This window comes from Muntiacus reevesi, chromosome 11 (genome assembly GCF_963930625.1).
Source record: "Muntiacus reevesi chromosome 11, mMunRee1.1, whole genome shotgun sequence".
In the NCBI taxonomy this organism is placed as follows: domain Eukaryota; kingdom Metazoa; phylum Chordata; class Mammalia; order Artiodactyla; family Cervidae; genus Muntiacus; species Muntiacus reevesi.
In genome coordinates, this window is record NC_089259.1 from 72777868 (window position 1) to 72795352 (window position 17485).

General features: G+C 43.3%; 1 protein-coding gene across 3 annotated transcripts in view; it reads right to left on the minus strand.

Moving 5' to 3' along the window:
* Window positions 1-17485, minus strand: part of DOCK9 (dedicator of cytokinesis 9) — a 273883-nt gene that overhangs the window by 248237 nt on the left and 8161 nt on the right. The gene's annotated exons all lie outside the window — the stretch shown is intronic.

Below are 17485 nucleotides of genomic sequence, written 5' to 3' on the forward strand. Positions count from 1 at the left end.
CCAAGCACCCTGGTCAAAAACTCGCCCAGCGGAGGCCCTTGGACGTATCTATCGTGCTCCAGCGAGGCCGTGCTGTGGAATGAAGCAGAGCCAAGGAGAGCGTGCTGGGTGGCACAGCCCATCAACACCAGCACTCTATCTCTGCAAGGACCCCGGGGCCTCCTGGGAGGCCCACGCCAGCTCTGCTCCAGGGACATGTCTGCACCATGTACCCATGCACCACGGCCCTTACCTAGCACCACCACTTCAGTAAATCCAACACCCAGTTTGCATCTATCACCTTACCTGACCTCTCGGAAATGTGTGATAGATGTGTGACCATCTATCACACACCTGACAAGCTTATGTGTCCGTGCTTTGAAACACTCCCCTGACTTCCCCGACACCCCACCCTCCTGGATGTCTGTCTCTCTCAGGGTCCAGACCTCCTGTGAGGTCTCCTCTTCCACCACCCAGCCCACAAGTGGGGACGGAGCCACGTCTCCTCTCCTCCACAGGCTCCTCCACAGGAAACCTCACACCACTCTCTTGCTTTGGAGCCATGTCCACAGGGAGGCCTTCAGTTAGGTTACTGTTTAGTCTCTAAGTCATGTCCAACTCTTGGGGTAGAGCCACCCTGATCAGAGATACCGACTTAATACGCATAAAGCGAAGTCTCAGAATTTGCATTTTTCACCAGCCCCCAGGAGGTCTTGGATCCTGAACTTGTACCAACCACCTACTCAACACCTCTATGCTGAGCAGACATCTCAGTGGGTCCCGCCGTAGGCGTGCTGAGGTCACCTGCTCGCTCCTCCACCTGTCGCTTAAGCTGGGCATACAGGCGCAGCCCTTGAGGTCCCCCCACCTCTTTCCCTCCCACATCGAATCATTCACCGAGCCCCGTTAAGTTTACTGTCCACTTCCCGTCATTCCCACTGCCATTTCCTTAGTTTAAGCCAGCAGAGTCTCTTAGAGGGATGCCTGCCTCTGTCGACCTTTCCAAGCCACTCTCACTGCAGCCAGAATGATTTTCCAAAACCAAATCCAACCACGCCAGCACCCTGCTGAGGATCCTTCAGGCAATCTCAACCAAGCTCAGGATAAAATTTACATTGTTTTAAAAAATCTATTAAGATATAATTCAGACTTCCCCGGTGGCTCAGCAGTAAAGAAGCCGGCTGCAACACAGGAGCTGAAGGAGATTCAGGTTCGATCCCTGGGTCAGGAAGATCCCCTGGAGGAGGGCATGGCAACCCACTCCAGTGTTCTTGCCTGGAGAATTCCATGGACAAAGGAGCCTGGCAGGCAGGCTACAGTCCACGGGGTCAGACACGACTTAGCACACACGTATGCAAGATACAATTGAGACACCAAGAAACCCATTCAAAGTATACAATTCCCTGATTTCAGTGTATCTAGAGAGTTCTCAACATTCACAACAATCTAATTTTTATCACTCCAAAAAGAAGCTGCGAACCCATGAGCAGTCTTTCTTCATGCCCCCTTCCCCAGTCCCTGGCAATGGCAAATCTCCTTTCTGTCTCTGTGGACTTGCCCGTTCTGGACATCCTAAATATGCGCGCTTTCATCTGGCTTCTTCCGCTTAGCATGTGTCAAAGTTTATCCACCCTGTGGGATGTATCAGTACTTCACTCCTTTCTATGGCTAAATAATATTCCATTGTATGGTACACTATATACACTATACTTTGTTAACTATAAATTTGTTTTTCACCAGTTATAGATATGTGGGTTCTCTATTTTTTTTTTTTTTTTTGGCTATTACCCATAATATTACTGTGAACATCTGTTGTGATGGTTAATTTTATGCGTCAACTTGACTGGCTCACAGGGTGCTCTGGGTGTATCTCTGAGGGTGTTTCTGGATAAAATTAGCATTTGAATCAGTGAACTCAGTAGAGCAGCTTGCCCTCCCAGTGTGGTTGGGCATCAACCAATCAATGCTAACTGCTACTGCTAAGTTACTTCAGTCGTGTCCGACTCTGTGCGACCCGTCCCTGGGATTCTCCAGGCAAGAACACTGGAGTGGGTTGCTATTTCCTTCTCCAATGCATAAAAGTGTAAGTGAAGTCTCTCAGTCATGTCTGACTCTTCGAGACCCCATGGACTGCAGCCTACCAGGCTCCTCCGTCCATGGGATTTTCCAGGCAAGTAGAGTGGGGGTGCCATTGCCTTCTCCACAACCAATCAATACAGTCCCCCAAAATGGGACCAAAAGGCAGAGGAAAAACCCGGCGTTTCCTGCCTGAGGATTTAAGGCAGGATGTCAGTCTCCCTCTGCCCTTGGTACTTCTGGTTCTCAGGTCTTCCGACTCCAAATTGAATCATACCAACTGGCTTTCCTGGGTCTTCAGCCTAGAGACAGCAGACTGTGGGACTGCTCAGCCTCTGTAATTTCATGAGCCAACTCTTCACAGTAAACTTCTTTGTGTGTATGTGTGTGTGCGCGCGCAGGTATGTGTGTAAAAGTCGTTCAGTCGTGTCTGACTCTTTGCAACCCACGTATGTGTATGTATATGGCTTCCCAGGCGCCTCAGAGGTAAAGAATCCGTCTGCCAAGCAGGAGATACACGTTCGATCTCTGGGCTGGGAAGGTCCCCTGGAGGAGGAAATGGCTACCTACTCCAGGGTTCTTGCCTGGGAAGTCCATGCGGTCGAAAGAATTAGACACAACTTAGTGACTAAATAACAACAATACAGGTATATTGTCAGTCGCTCAGTCATGTCCAACTCTTTGCAACCCATGAGGCAGAAAGAAATGTTTTTCTGGAATTCTCTTGCTTTTTCTAAGATCCAATGGATGTTGGCAATCTGATCTCTGGTTCCTCTGCCTTTTCTAAATCCACTTTGAACATCTGGAAGTTCTTGGTTCATGTACTGTTGAAGCTCAGCTTGGAGAATTTTCAGCATTACTTTGCTAGCGTGTGAGATGAGTGCAATCGTGTGGTAGTTTGAACATTCTTTGGCATTCCAATTATTTTTTTTATTATTGAAGTATAGTTGATTTACAATGCTGTGTTTCAGGTATATAGCAAAATGATTCAGTTATATGTGTGTGTGTATATATATATATATATATACACACACACATATACACATCTATATCTGTACTTTTTCAGATTCTTTTCCCTTATAGATTATTACAAGATACTGAACATAGTTCCTTGTGCTATACGGTAGGTCCCTGCTGGTTATTTATTTTATATATAGTAGTCTGCATATGTTCATCCCAAATTCCTAATTTACCCCTCCCCACTAGATTCAGCTTTTTGAAGAACTGCCAAACTGTTTTCCAAAGTGGCTGCACCATTTCACATTCCCCTCAGCAACGTATGAGGACTCAAATCTGTCCACAAGTTCACCAACACAACAATAACAGACAAGGCTGGTGCCCATCTTCAGGTTCCAGCATCCGAGCAGAGGTGAAGTGGTAGCTGACTGCGGTTAGTATTGTGCTGCCGAAGCGAGCACTCACTGTGGCTTTAAATTACATTTCCCAGATGACTAATGTTAAGCAGATTCATTTGTATATTTTCTTTAAAGAAACAGTTCCTTAGATTCCTTGTCAATTTTTTAACTGAATGGTCTTTTTATTAACGAGTTGTAAGAGTTATTTTACACATTCTTTTCCCTCATTCAGTGGGTTATTTTTCCACTTTCATAGTGTCCTTTGAAATACAAGTTTTCATTCTGATAATATCCAATTTATTTTTTCTTTCGTTGCTTGTGCAAATCTAAGAAACCACTGCCTAACCCAAGATCATGAAGATTTACACCTATGTTCTTTTTCATGTTTTATAGTTTTAGGTCTTAGATGTTTAGGTCTGTGATCAATTTTGAGTGGGATTTTACCCCTGGTCAGACAGAAGGATCCGACCTCAATCTTTTGCGTATGGATATCCAACCGTCCCAGCACTGTTTGTTACAAAGACTATTCTATCTCCATTGAACAGTCTTGGTACTCCTGTGAAAAATCAATTGATTACAAATATATATCCAGTTCAAGCCTCTACACTTTCCACTTTACATGTTAATCCTACATTACCAGTAATAAAATGGCTAGCATATGGTATATATGTTTTCACAAATTTTTTTAAAAAGCAAGATAATTTAATCCCATGCCTTATAAAATTATCCCAGTAGCCTTATAAGCTAAATCTGACTAAAAGTATGACCTGCTGACAGCTGCTCTAAGTGTTTACTGAGATACAACAGTGAAACAAAGCTTATTCATTCCATTGAACACCTAAAAACTTGTCAATATTGCAAGACATGGAGGAAGTGGGAAGGTCAAGAAGACATAAAAGGATGACAGGGGCCATAGCTTTTAACACGTTTCTCCCTCACCCCATCTCCCCCAAAACTGTGTTTTACTCTCCTGCATCTTCTCTTTTACAATTTCTTCATCTCCTCTACAGCCAAGGTTTTCAGACTTACTTACACACACACACCCCTCTCACTCACTCGCTAAGATAAACCTGTCTCTCTTCAGAGATATTCCCTGGCTAGCACTCCATCTCCCACACAGACAAGATGTGAAACATGGTGAGTTAACTGGCCTTTCAGCTTGTCAACACACAGTTTTCCAGACCCAAACAATCTTGGAACGACCAGATCTGGCAGAGTGGGGGTGCCAGCCTCAAAGGGTATAAAGTCACCACTGCAGGGTGTGGCATGCACGCCAGACAGCCTTCTGGGGGTGCCGGGGGAGGCCTTCTGACGCTCCCCACGCCCACTGCTCCCAGAAGAGCTGATGCTCCTCTCCTTTCCCACACTGTGCTAATCCTCCACTTCCACGTCTTGCTAGCCCTCTCCGGTTCTGCTGAGCTGTCTCCACCTGCTTTCTAATCTTCCTGTAACAAACATGTCTTGCTCTTGTAGTAAGAGAGGGAATCATTCTTTTTTAAAAGCAGCAAAGAATGGTTCCCTAAGAGCGATACCAAAACGCCTTCTTACAAATCTAATTCAATAAGAATTTGCCATCTTAAGTGCCTAAGAGCGTATACCAAAACGCCTTCTTACAAATCTAATTCAATAAGAATTTGCCATCTTAAGTGATTTTTAAACTTAATAATAAATAAAACTTGGACAGCGTTTACATTTACTTGTACAGTTCACGGACCCCTCCCAGGCAAACTTAGAACGACCTCATGGGAAACAAAAAACTATTGCACTTCTTCCAATTTGTCATGTGCTACAGATCTCTGTGTCTGACAAATTTTTAAATCTCACAGCACACACTGGTAATCTTATTAAGTACCGTAAATAAAAGGAGAACCACTCTGACTTGGCCTGGCTGATTTCCTTTCCAACTCCTCTTATTCCTTAAAGACACGGGAAGAATGAGGTATGTTTGTCGACATTCACACCCCAAGCCTCCTCCAACAGGATATCTCCATCCGCTGCTCGCTTTTTGTTCATTGCTCAGAACAGGAAAACTCGCTTTCCTGCTTTCTCAATACCAAATGGGTGAGAGCGGCGAGGGAAAACATCCCCTCAGAACCCACCCCAAGGCTACACAGAAGGCAAGAGAAACAAAAGCTGGTCCATTCTTTCCCCAAATATTCCCTTGGCAGGCAGCCGAGGGCCACGCCAGCTCAGTGGTTTAATATCCTGTCGCTTCGGCGGAAAAGATAGAGAATTAGGAAGCTGCCAGCCCAGGAAGCCAGAATCTGCTCTGCTGGTGTTAATATCTATCTGCTGTGCATCCATCACACCATCACCTTCCACAGAAAGAAAAGACGGCCGTTGGCAGACAAGTGACAGAATCAGGAAAAGGTCTACAAAACGGTACACGGTTTAGAAGACAAGGGGTCAAGGCAAACCATCAACAGAAGGAATCCTTTTTAATGTTAGAAGAATTGTAAAGAAGTATTCAGGAAACAAAAGAGAAAACTCATCATTAAGGTTTGTACAGAATGTCTAGATAGAGTCCAGGCAGGAAAGAACGAGGACAAGTAAAAGAAGAAAAGCAATCTCAGGGCACACAGAAAGACAAGACAACCTATTCATACCTGGTGAGCCCAGAGTCACACCACAAGTGATGGCCCAGCAGTCCCAGCCTAGAAGGCGCTGGTTGTTCAGTCACTAAGTCATGTCCAACTCTTTGCAGCCCCGTGGACTGCAGCACACCAGACTTCCCTGTCCTTCACCATCTCCCAGAGTGTGCCCAAACTCATGTCCATCGAGTTGGTGATGCCATCCAACCACCTCATCCTCTGTCATCCCCTTCTTCTCCTGCCCTCAATCTTTCTCAACATCAGCGTCTTTTCCAATGAGTCGGCTCTGCACATCAGGTGGCCAAAGCCACCTTGGCCAAAGTTGGAGCTTCAACTTCAGCATCAGTCCTTCCAATGAATACCAGGGTTATATTCCTGGCAGCTGAAGATGGAGACACTCTATACAGTCAGCTGTATAGATCTGTGGTTCAGATCATGAGCTCCTTATTTTAAGATTCAGACTTAAATTGAAAAAAAATAGAGGGGCCTGGCGGCGGAGTATTATACAGTCCTACCATATCCTAGGGCTGGGCCTTACCTGGGTGTGGGACAGGAGGAAGCAGAATAGGGAAGAGTGAGAGAGAAATATACACATGAACAAATACTTCTCACTTCTCACTACTACCACTATCAGCACACTGAGGAATAGCCAGGTAGTGACGAGTCTCCAAAATCACTGCAAACAGCGGCTGCAGCCGCGAAATTAAAAGACGCTTGTCCCTTGGGAGAAAAGCTATGACAAACCTAGACAGCATATTAGGAAGCAGAGACATCATTTTGCCAACAAAGGTCCGTCTAGTCAAAGTCATGGTTTTTCCAGTAGTCATGTACAGATGTGAGAAAAGGCTGAGCACAGAAGAATTGATGCTTTCAAATTGTGGTGTTGGAGAAGACTCTTGAGAGTCCCCTGGACTGCAAGGAGATCCAACCAGTCAATCCTAAAGGAAATCAGTCCTGAATATTCATTTGAATATTATATCTGAATATCTGAAGCTTCAATTCTTTGGCCACCTGAGGTGAAGAGCCGACTACCTGGAAAAGACCCTGATGCTGGGAAAGATTGAGGGCAGGAAGAGAAGGGGACGACAGAGGATGAGATGGCTGGATGGCATCACCGACTCAATGGACATGCATTTGAACAAACTCCGGGAGATGGGGAAGAACAGGGAAGCCTGGCGTGCTGTAGCCCATCGGGTCCTGAAGAGTCGGAGACAACTTAGCAACTGAAACAACAGCAGCGACAGTATCAGAGGAAGATGGGGTTTCAAAGAGGTGAGATCTATGGTCAAAGGAAGCAGAGAAATCCAAGAGGAGGAAAACTGAGAACACTTTTCCATCTATAATTTATCAATCCATGCGGGGACTTAGCTTGTATCAGAAATGTTAAAGAAGCTCACATCCAAAGATGAACTGGGGCCCCGTTGTACAAAGCAGTCACATTTATATTCTCTTGCCTAAACCAAGTAAATTACAGAAATGTGCACCAAAAATGGATAACAAAATGAATTACCCAATTATTTATCTTCTCTCTAAATAATTGTTTATGAACCTACCATTTTTAAAGGCTTTAATTTTTCCTTAAAAGGGGAGGGGGGAAGAGGTCATTCCAGAAAACTGATATGAAGGCAGACTATCAGTCTTGAGGACATAGTGGTAGAGAAGGCAGCTGGTTGGGGCAGGCTAATTACCAAGCAGTTTAAAAAGGACAACATGGGTGTTTTTAAAGCTATCTGCTCTACCCTCAACACTCTAAAAAAGAAAGGCCCCTAACAGCTCACTGCTGATCCCCTTCTCCAGTGGGGGTGGATGGTGTGACATGAGACTCTCACCTGTCTGTTTATCTGAAAGCAGGAGACCAGATAAACTGGACACTGGACACTCCCTTCAAAGTCTGAGGAAGAGGTGTGAGTGTTCCCGGGTTTCTGTGTCACCTCCTTCCTGGTCTCCCACCTGCAACCCAAGGCTATGTTTAATGCCTCCAGCTCCCCAATCTCACTTAGCCATGGAGCACCCAGCTCACCCCGGTGCAGAAGGTAGAAGGATTATTGGTAAATATTTACTAAATAAATAACAAAAACCATGGCTGCAGATGGTGACTGCAGCCATGAAATTAAAAGATGCTTGCTCCTTGGAAGAAAAGCTATGACAAGCCTAAAGAGCATATTAAATAGCAGAGACATTATTTACTGACAAAGGTCTGTATAGTCAAAGATGTGAGATCTGGACCATAAGGAAAGCGGAGCACTGAAGAATTGATGCTTTTGAACTGTGGTTCTGGAGAAGACTCTTGAGAGTCCCTTGGACAGCAAGGAGATCAAACCAGTCCATGCTAAAGGAAATCAGTCCTGACATTCATTGGAAGGACTGATGCTGAAGCTGAAGCTCCAATACTTTGGCCACTTAATGTGAAGAGCCGACTCATTAGAAAAGACCCTGATGCTGGGAAAGACTGAAGGCATGAGAAGGAATGACAGAGGACGAGATGGTTGGATGGCACCACCAACTCCATGGACACGAGTCTGAGCAAACTCCCGCGGTTAGTGATGGACAAGGAGGCCTGGCGTGCTGCAGTCCATGGGGTTGCAAAGAGTCGGACACGACTGAGCAACTGAACTGCACTGAAACCAAATCCAAACAGGCTCAAATACTTACCAGCTTTATCCCCAAATTCTTCTTACACATGACCTCTTTACCTCTTGCCTAATTATGGCAAAGCATCATAAGTAACATCTAAACCCCCAATTCTCTGCCTCCATCCCCACCCTAGCCACTGGGCTCAGCATCACTGTCACCGTATTTCCCTAGCAAAGCTCTGATCCAGGTGCCTTCCAGCACAAAAACCCTAACAAAGAAAAAAGTTCACATTCAGCCCTCCTTGGGTCACCAGGATCTGCCTGCTCCGAACTCTCCCAACACTGCACCAGACTCAAGGACCACGTTCAGCAGACCTCCTCCCTTGGGACCTTCATCTAAGGGCCCCTCTACCCAGAATAGCTGTCATCTCTCAAATCAACTTCCAGCTCAAATTGCCACCACCTTCATTAAGCTCCTTATGATTCCCTCCAGTAGAGGTAGGTACTCTCTTTGCTGAGTAACCGCCTTAATTTTCCTATCTTTGATTTGTTGTTCTTATTTAGTTGCTGAATTGTGGTCGACTCTTTTGCGATCCCATGGACTGCAGCCCGCCAGGGCCCTCTGTCCATGGGGTTTCCCAGGCAAAGAACACAGGATTGAGTTGTCATTTCCTTCTCCAGGGGATTTTCCTGACCCAGGGATCAATCCCACATCTCCTGCATTGGCAGATGGATTCTTTACCACTGAGCTACCTGGGAAGCTCATCTTCAATTTAAATGTGTATAAAGCTTATTTGGCCATCTTCTCTCTCCTATTAGTCAGCAAGGTAGGAAAGGATGCCTTACTCATCCTGGTTCCCCCAGATGCACAGTCCTTGGCACAGGCAGGAGCCCAACAGATGTGTCCAATTAACTCTGTGAACATGCAAAATTAAAAATCTATCTATTCCTGTACATGGAGAAGGCAATGGCACTCCAGTACTCTTGCCTAGAAAATCCCATGGACAGAGGAGCCTGGTAGGCTGCAGTCCATGGGGTCACTAAGAGTCAGACACAGGACTGAGTGACTTCACTTTCACTTTTCACTTTCAAGGATTGGAGAAGGAAATGGCAACCCACTCCAGTGTTCTTGCCTGGAGAATCCCAGGGATGGGGGAGCCTGGTGGGCTGCTGTCTATGGGGTCGCACAGAGTCGGACACGACTGAAGCGACTTAGCAGCAGCAGCATTCCTGTACAAGACGGGGAATGCAGTGAGTATTTTATAACAACTGTAAGTGGAGTATAACCTTTAAAAATTGTGAATCACTGTTCCCTGGTGACTCAGCTGGTAAAGAATCTACCTGCAATGCGGGAGACCTGGGTTCAATCCCTGGGTTGGGAAGATCCCCTGGAAAAGGGAATAGCTACCCACTCCAATATTCTGGCCTGGAGAATTCCATGGACCGCATAGTCCACAGGGTCACAAAGAGTCGGACACAAAGGAGCGACTTTCACTTCACATACACACTGTACAGCTGTAACATATAATATTGAACATCAACTATAGTACAGTTAAAAAATTAAAATCTATTCAGATACGTAGAAACAAAGATATGGAAGCACCTATAATATGTAAATTTATTTGTCAGTCAAGCACTTGTTCATTTCTTTTCCCAGGGGCTTACTAACATAAGCCATACACAGCCTTAAAGCAGGGAGCAAAAGTCAAAATCATTCACTGAAACTAAATAAGAATCTAGCCTAAGCCAAGTAATGCACCTGTACATAAGAACCAGTTTTAGTATTTTATGAATAAAGATATTCCTCCGCACTTGACAACTGGTGCTTGTTACATATCAGTTATGCCTAATATTACGTGTCAGTATCAGTGTTGTCGCGTATCAGTTATGCCTAATATTACATGTCAGTATCAGTACTGTCACGTATCAGTTATGCCTAATATTACATGTCAGTATCAGTACTGTCACGTATCAGTTATGCCTAATATCACATGTCAGTATCAGTGTTGTCGCGTATCAGTATCAGCCTAACTGCAATCAGCAGGGTGTCACCTTGCCTCCAACAGCCCCCATGCTAAGTAGTCACTGTCTTTTACAATCACTGAAAACCCAGGCAATAAGCACCATGCAAATCTGTGTTCCACAGAGCTTAAACTCACTGACAATTTTGCATAAAAAACTGAATTTCCTTTTCATGCACAGTTCTCACAATCAATTCAGATTATTTTTAATCTGGAGCCCCACGAAAATTGGTTTCGTTTTCACTTCTGAAGAAAGTTGAGGTTTTACAGTTCTTACAGCCTCAATGATAGCAATATAAATAGCTATGATAACACACTACCATATTATTTAACATAAGTTTAATATGTTAATATGATACTACATTATTTAACATAAGTTTCATATGACTTAAGGACTAAATAAGGATCCAGATCCAAATCCTTGCATATCTGGGGGTCTTTGCAACTCAGAACATATTTTAGATGCCATAAGAAATAAATCTCTTAAACGGCCAATCTGTTCTTCCTAGTTGGCAAATTACTTGTGCACAGCTAAAGATCTTAATTTAGGCTCCTTTAGGATGTCAATAGCAACATTATCATAAAAATAAAACGCCTTCCCTCCCTCTCTTGCCCGCCTGGTCGTTTGGTCGGTGCCTTTAAGCCTCACCCACAATTCCCACTGCACTCTTATCATTGAGATGCATTTCCTCTATTTAATACCTTCATGAGACAAACATTCTGTCACTACTCCTACAATGAACATGCAGGTCAAGCTTCATGTTTCCTGGGTCTCAGGAAAGCAGTGTAATAGTTGAGGTCCCAGTAGGCTTCTGATCCCCCAAAAGCCACCTTCACTCTCAGCACGTTTCTAGGAACTTGACCTGCTCTGATCACAACTGTCCTTCTTCCTTCCAGGGTGCAAAACAGCCAAGAGGCAGAATATTGTCGAAGCAGAACACCAACCCAAGAGCTCCCTGGGTCCTGTCTGCGCTCCTTTTCCTTCTAGACTGCACACTCTCTGAGGATAAGGCCTGTGTCTTAACTAAATGTTTATCCTTCATAGTCTGTTGAGTACTTTGACGACCAGTGACAACTGGGGATCTAGTGAACATTACAGCACAAGAGCTTAAAAAATGGTATTAACAACAGGGCATTTTTGTCTGCTAATGTCATTGTTAAGTACCCAAATAGAAAAAAATGCCTCAAGATCTGCTAAGATCCCAACTAAAGGATAAACAAGAGGAGCTGAATCTCAGGAGGCTCCAGGGCAAGACACCCTGGCCTGATAATAGAGAAGATCATGAGGAAGCCTGGAGCAGAGGAGACTGGGCTCTGTCTGGCCTCTGCCCCTCCTCACCCAAAGGTCACCTTTGGTGGAAATGAGCTCCAGGGCGGCACCAGGCCAGGCTCCAGAGCAAGGAATCTGGTAGGAAAGAAGGAGCTTAAATCCACTACAGGCTGGTCAGTATCCCCCCCCACGTTGCACAGGTGACCCTGGGTCAAGACCATGAATGGGCAGGCATCATAGGGGGAACCCAGGTCTCCTGACAGGAAGCGTGGGGCTCACTGCGACATGCTGGGAGCATGGGGGGTAGGGTGGTTGGGGCTTCCTTTAAGACACCAAGACACTAAGTGGTAAGCAAAGAAGTCAGGACTCTTCCTGGTCATTTCCAACAAATGAAGCTATGGGAGAGGACATCTGTGATTCTCTCAGATTCTGGAAGCTATTCTGAAACCCCTTTCCTCAAATGGACCCCTCTCCCCAATATCTACCAAAGGAGCCCATCCCCACCACCCTACCTAGACGGTATCCAGCAGGTACGCCTGATACAGTAACTGGAGAAACACAATGTGTCAGGAATCTCAGCCCATCTAGGGTTTAAGTGGCTTCAAGTTTTAAGTCCCCTGCGTGGATCACAGCCTGGCTGTGGTGAAGGGGCTTGCGTGACTCAATGAAGCTATGAGGAGACAGTGAGGACAGAGGAGCCTGGCATGCTACAGACCATGGGGTCACAAAGAGGCGGACAGGACTGAGGGACGGAACAACAACAAATCTGGTACATTAACTGGTTTCTGATAAATTAAAATTTGATATATCAATCGGTTTTTCACAAAATCACCTCCAAAGAAATCAGTACACACATTCGTCCACTAAAAAAAGAAAAAAAATCATAAAATAGCTATTTCTGTTCTTTTGAAAAGAAATAACCAACATTCTCTCAGAAGGTTTTCTTCCAAGAATAAAGAACATTTTAAATGGCCATGACCATATTAAAAGACTGGAGAGGAAAAAAAGTTAACCTCAGAGATTAAATATCCTGTAAATTCTAGCTAGTGTAATGGTTTATAAGTGAATGTAATATACTATAAATATTATGGCACCTCTGCTATCACCATAGGAACTCTGCTTTCTACTTAAGAAAACAGCAATATGTTAGAATGACAGATTAAATAAATTATCTAAACAGTATTACAAACGCAACTCTTTCTGTAATGATATAACTTGAACAAACTGCCATTTATAGCTGAATATTTATTTTAGCCAAGGGAAAGCAGCCTGAAAGGTAAAATGACCTAGATTAACAGAGTTTATTATTCTACATTAAAGAACTTTAGGTTACTAGGTCCAGGAAGGGTTTTTTCCCTCAAGCTACATAATTATTTTAACCAAAGTACACATAAAACTATGATCTTATATCCCTTAAAAAAATACTATTTGACTACTAAATTAATTCTTCCTTCATCAATAAGTTTCTATTGAGATCTTTTTTAGATTAATCTTGTCATTCTGATTTTTTTTCTTTCTCTCTGTCCTAATATTCCTTAAACCGAAATGAAGAATGTATTCCTTGGCTTACGGAAAAGTGAATGTCAATCACCCATAAACTGGCCTGGGACTAATGAAATATATAAACGGGAAAGAGATCCATGGTACAAATAGATGTTTTATAGTCTGATATTATCTGATTACCACGTCTGTAACGATATTTGATGAAATGCAAGAGCAAACAAGGTAAATTCAATTATTTCCTGTGATCAGCGGAAAATACAGTGGATCAAGAGCCATAAACTGGATCTCACTCCTGTCTGTAATACAGACTGTATGACCACAGACAAATCAATTAACCACAGCACACCTTATCTTCCTCATCCGTAAAACTAGCAAGCTGGAACAGACAACCTCTAAACTACCTTTTACCTCCAAAACAGTATGATGTCTACCAACCCAGAGAATTCATGGTACTTTCCAGAAAGGCTCGTAATAATTTGAGTTAACCATTTAAGTTTCTGAGAAACTCAAATTTTAAAATGATATCTTCCGACAGTCCCTGCCATCTTATCAAGAAAAAATGTCAGCTATCAGCCAGGTGACCTTAAGCGAGTCACTTGATTTCTCTGGTCTGCAATTTCCTCATCAAAACAGAAATTTAAAGAAATAACTCCCCCCCAAAAAACACAAAAACCTCACTATCTCTGTCTGTCTGACTAGATTTCCCAGAGGCTCAAGCAAGATGTTCTTTGGAAAGGATTTTATAAACTGCCAAACACAAGATTTAATTATTTAACCTGGGTCTCCTTCCTCCTTGAGCATTCAGAACAGAACTCTTAACTGGTTGACAATATTTCTGCTACCAAGATGCACATGTGTATCTTGCTCCTGGAACACATTTTACATTAAGGTGCACATGTACATAAACGTTAAGAGGTACAATTTTCAGAGTACTAATTTGAGTGTCTTAAATGAAGCACCAAAATTTCCCTTCTATATTATTTTTTTCTTGATAGATTACTATCTATTCACTTATGAAAGCTAGACAATTAAGAAACATTAGAATATATAAAAAACAAATCATATTCCCTTTTCATGCATTTTCTTTCAAAATTTTTCTTACCCACAGGTTATTTCTTTCACAACTGTGACATACCTATCAATGTTTCCACGTACTATTTCTTTTTCACCTAACATTATAATTTTCCCATTATAAATTCTCCTGGAGGAGCTCTATTAAGAGTTATATGATATTCCTTTAGGATGCCCTCATAAATCACAAAAGTTTGTACTATTGGGTATTTACTGTGCACCAAACTCTATTCTAAGTGCTTTTTATGCATCTTCTCACTTAATCACTACAAACATCTACAAGAAAGTGTTATTATGATATCCATTCCTGGGGTCGAGAGATTGAAAAAGCAGAGCTTTCTCTGAAGAGCTGGGTTTAGGATCTCCTGAGCCCAGGTTCTTATCCGATATATCCTACCACCACTTCTCACAGAATTATTCCCCTATTAACAGAACTTGGGTATAGCAGGGTATTTTCTATGTTCCAGAATTCAGAGACTAAACATCTGATATTGAACTTATTCCTGAAACAAGAGCATAGTTTAATTTTTTAGATTAACCTTATCATTTTTGCTTTTTGTTTCTTTCTCTCTGTCCTCCTTCCTGATGGGCTTCCCTGGTGGCTCAGAGAGTAAAGAATCTGCCTGCCAACGCAGGAAACCTGGGTTCATTCCCTGGTTCGGTAATATATCCTGGAGAAGGAAATGGCAACCCACTCCAGTATTTCCTGGCTGTTCAGCTAGTGAAGAATCTGCCTGCAATGAAGGAGACTCCAGTTCGACTCCTGGGCCAGGAAGATTCACTGGAGAAGGGATAAGCTACCCACTCCAGCATTCTTGGGCTTCCCCGGTAGCTCAGCTGGTAAAGAATCCACCTGCAATGTGGGAGACCTGGGTTCAATCCCTAGGTTGAGAAGATCCCCTGGAGAAGGGAACAGTTATCCACTCCAGTATTCTGGCCTGGAAAATCCCATGGCCTCGCCAAGAGTTGGACATGACAGAGCAACTTTCACTTCCTGGAGAAGGAAATGGCAACTCACTCCAGTACTCTTCCCTGGAAAATCCCATGGACAGAGGAGCCTGATGGACTACAGTCCATGCGGTCGCAAAGAGTTGAACACAACTGAAGTGACTTAGCACATACCATAAAACTTTTTCATCAACAAAACAGTGTTTATACTTTAAAAAGTGAACAACTTATATACACTGTTTATAATTTTTTAACTTTTCATGGTAAACAACTTTCCTTAATCTATATGACAGAATGTATATTTTCTCTATGAAAACAGTATGTGAATCTGTAAATAAGAGTTTGAGAATAAACTTCTCATGGCCAATGGAGACCATAGGCAGTTCACTGACATTTGCTTTCAGATTCACTTTCAGATTAACATTCAACAAATGTTAATCTGTAATAAATTAAGTGGGCATGTCTCCAACACATGCACTGACCCAACCAGCCTCCCTAAGCAGACATACCCAAGCACTATCTTAACTGGATTTATTCCTGCCAACTTCAAAGAAATGGAGGACAGGGAGATTCCAACAAACCATTTAGCATTACAGAGTCCTGATCAGACTATAAGTCTCCTTGCCTTCAACTTGCTGATAAGAGTTAAAGGAGTCCATTCAAGAAAAAGTGACAGAGATGTAAACGAAACACAAAAAACTTCCTCATCTAAGTACTCTTGATGATTTGCAGAACTGATGATTCTAGTGATAGAGAAACACTTCCAGATTTTTATTCTTTGTGTTTTTGTTTTGTTCTCAGATAAATGAGTTACCAAATACCTAGCATAAGAATCAGATCACTGTGTTGTTTTACACACTGGAGTTCAACAGAGTTGGTGAAAACAAACTGCCCTAAAAAAGGAAACTAACCTTACTTGTATTAAAATGTGTTTGATTCATTCAGTCACTCAGTTGCGTCTGACTCTTTGCAGCCCCATGGATTGCAGCACACCAGGCTTCCCTGTCCATCACGAACTTCCGGTTAAATTAAAAATGTGTAGCCGCTCTCAAAGGTCATACAGGTATACTGTATGCAAAGGTCATACAGGTATACTGTCCATCACGAACTTCCGGGTAAATTAAAATGTGTAGCCGCTCTCAAAGGTCATACAGGTATACTGTATGCAAAGGTCATACAGGTATACTGTCCATCACGAACTTCCGGGTAAATTAAAATGTGTAGCCGCTCTCAAAGGTCATACAGGTATACTGTATGCAAAGGTCATACAGGTATACTGCCAACCGCTTTTTCCTAAACTAAAGCAGACAAAGGGCTAGCCCCAAAATGATGCATTCTTACTTAAATGAACATTATCAAATCTATCAGGCGGCAATGAGAAACTAATGATACAATGCATCCTGTGCATTAGGAAAATTAATCTGGCAGAGCAAGATAGGCTGGAATGAAATAAATAGAAAGAGGTTGCAGGGGAGACAAATTAGGGGCAATGGGGAATCAAAAAAAGATTTAAAAACAAAACATGTCAGATGTAGAGACTTCAGGAATCTTTCATTCATCAAAATATATAGTTGTTGCTGTTTAGTCGCTCAATCATATCCGACTCTGTGACCCCATGGATTGCAGCACTCCAGGCTTCCCTGTCCTTCACTGTTTCTCGGAGTTTGCTCAAACTCAGGTCTGTTGGGCTCGTGATGCCAAAAGGGTACACGTACACACAGACACACACACACAACGAATTACTTTGCTGTGCACCTGAAACTAATACAACATTGTAAATCAACTACATTTCAATAAAAGTTTTTAAAATATATGTCTATTGAGCCCCTGCTATGTGCCAGGTACTGGGGAAACCGTGGTGAACCAACAGGCCAGGGAGGGAAACAGAGGTGACACAAACGTACACACACGTCAATAGATAAATTGCGTTAAGGAGTACAAAGGAAAAGAAGAGTCTGGGTGGACAGGCAAGGCCTCTGAGAGGCAAAGACCTGCAAGCACAGTCCCAAAGACCCAGGCGGGTGGCCTGGCAGTGAGGAGGGAGGCAGCGTGGTGATTACTCTCTGAGGCGGGGGCCAGAGCTCCTGCCGAGGCCATG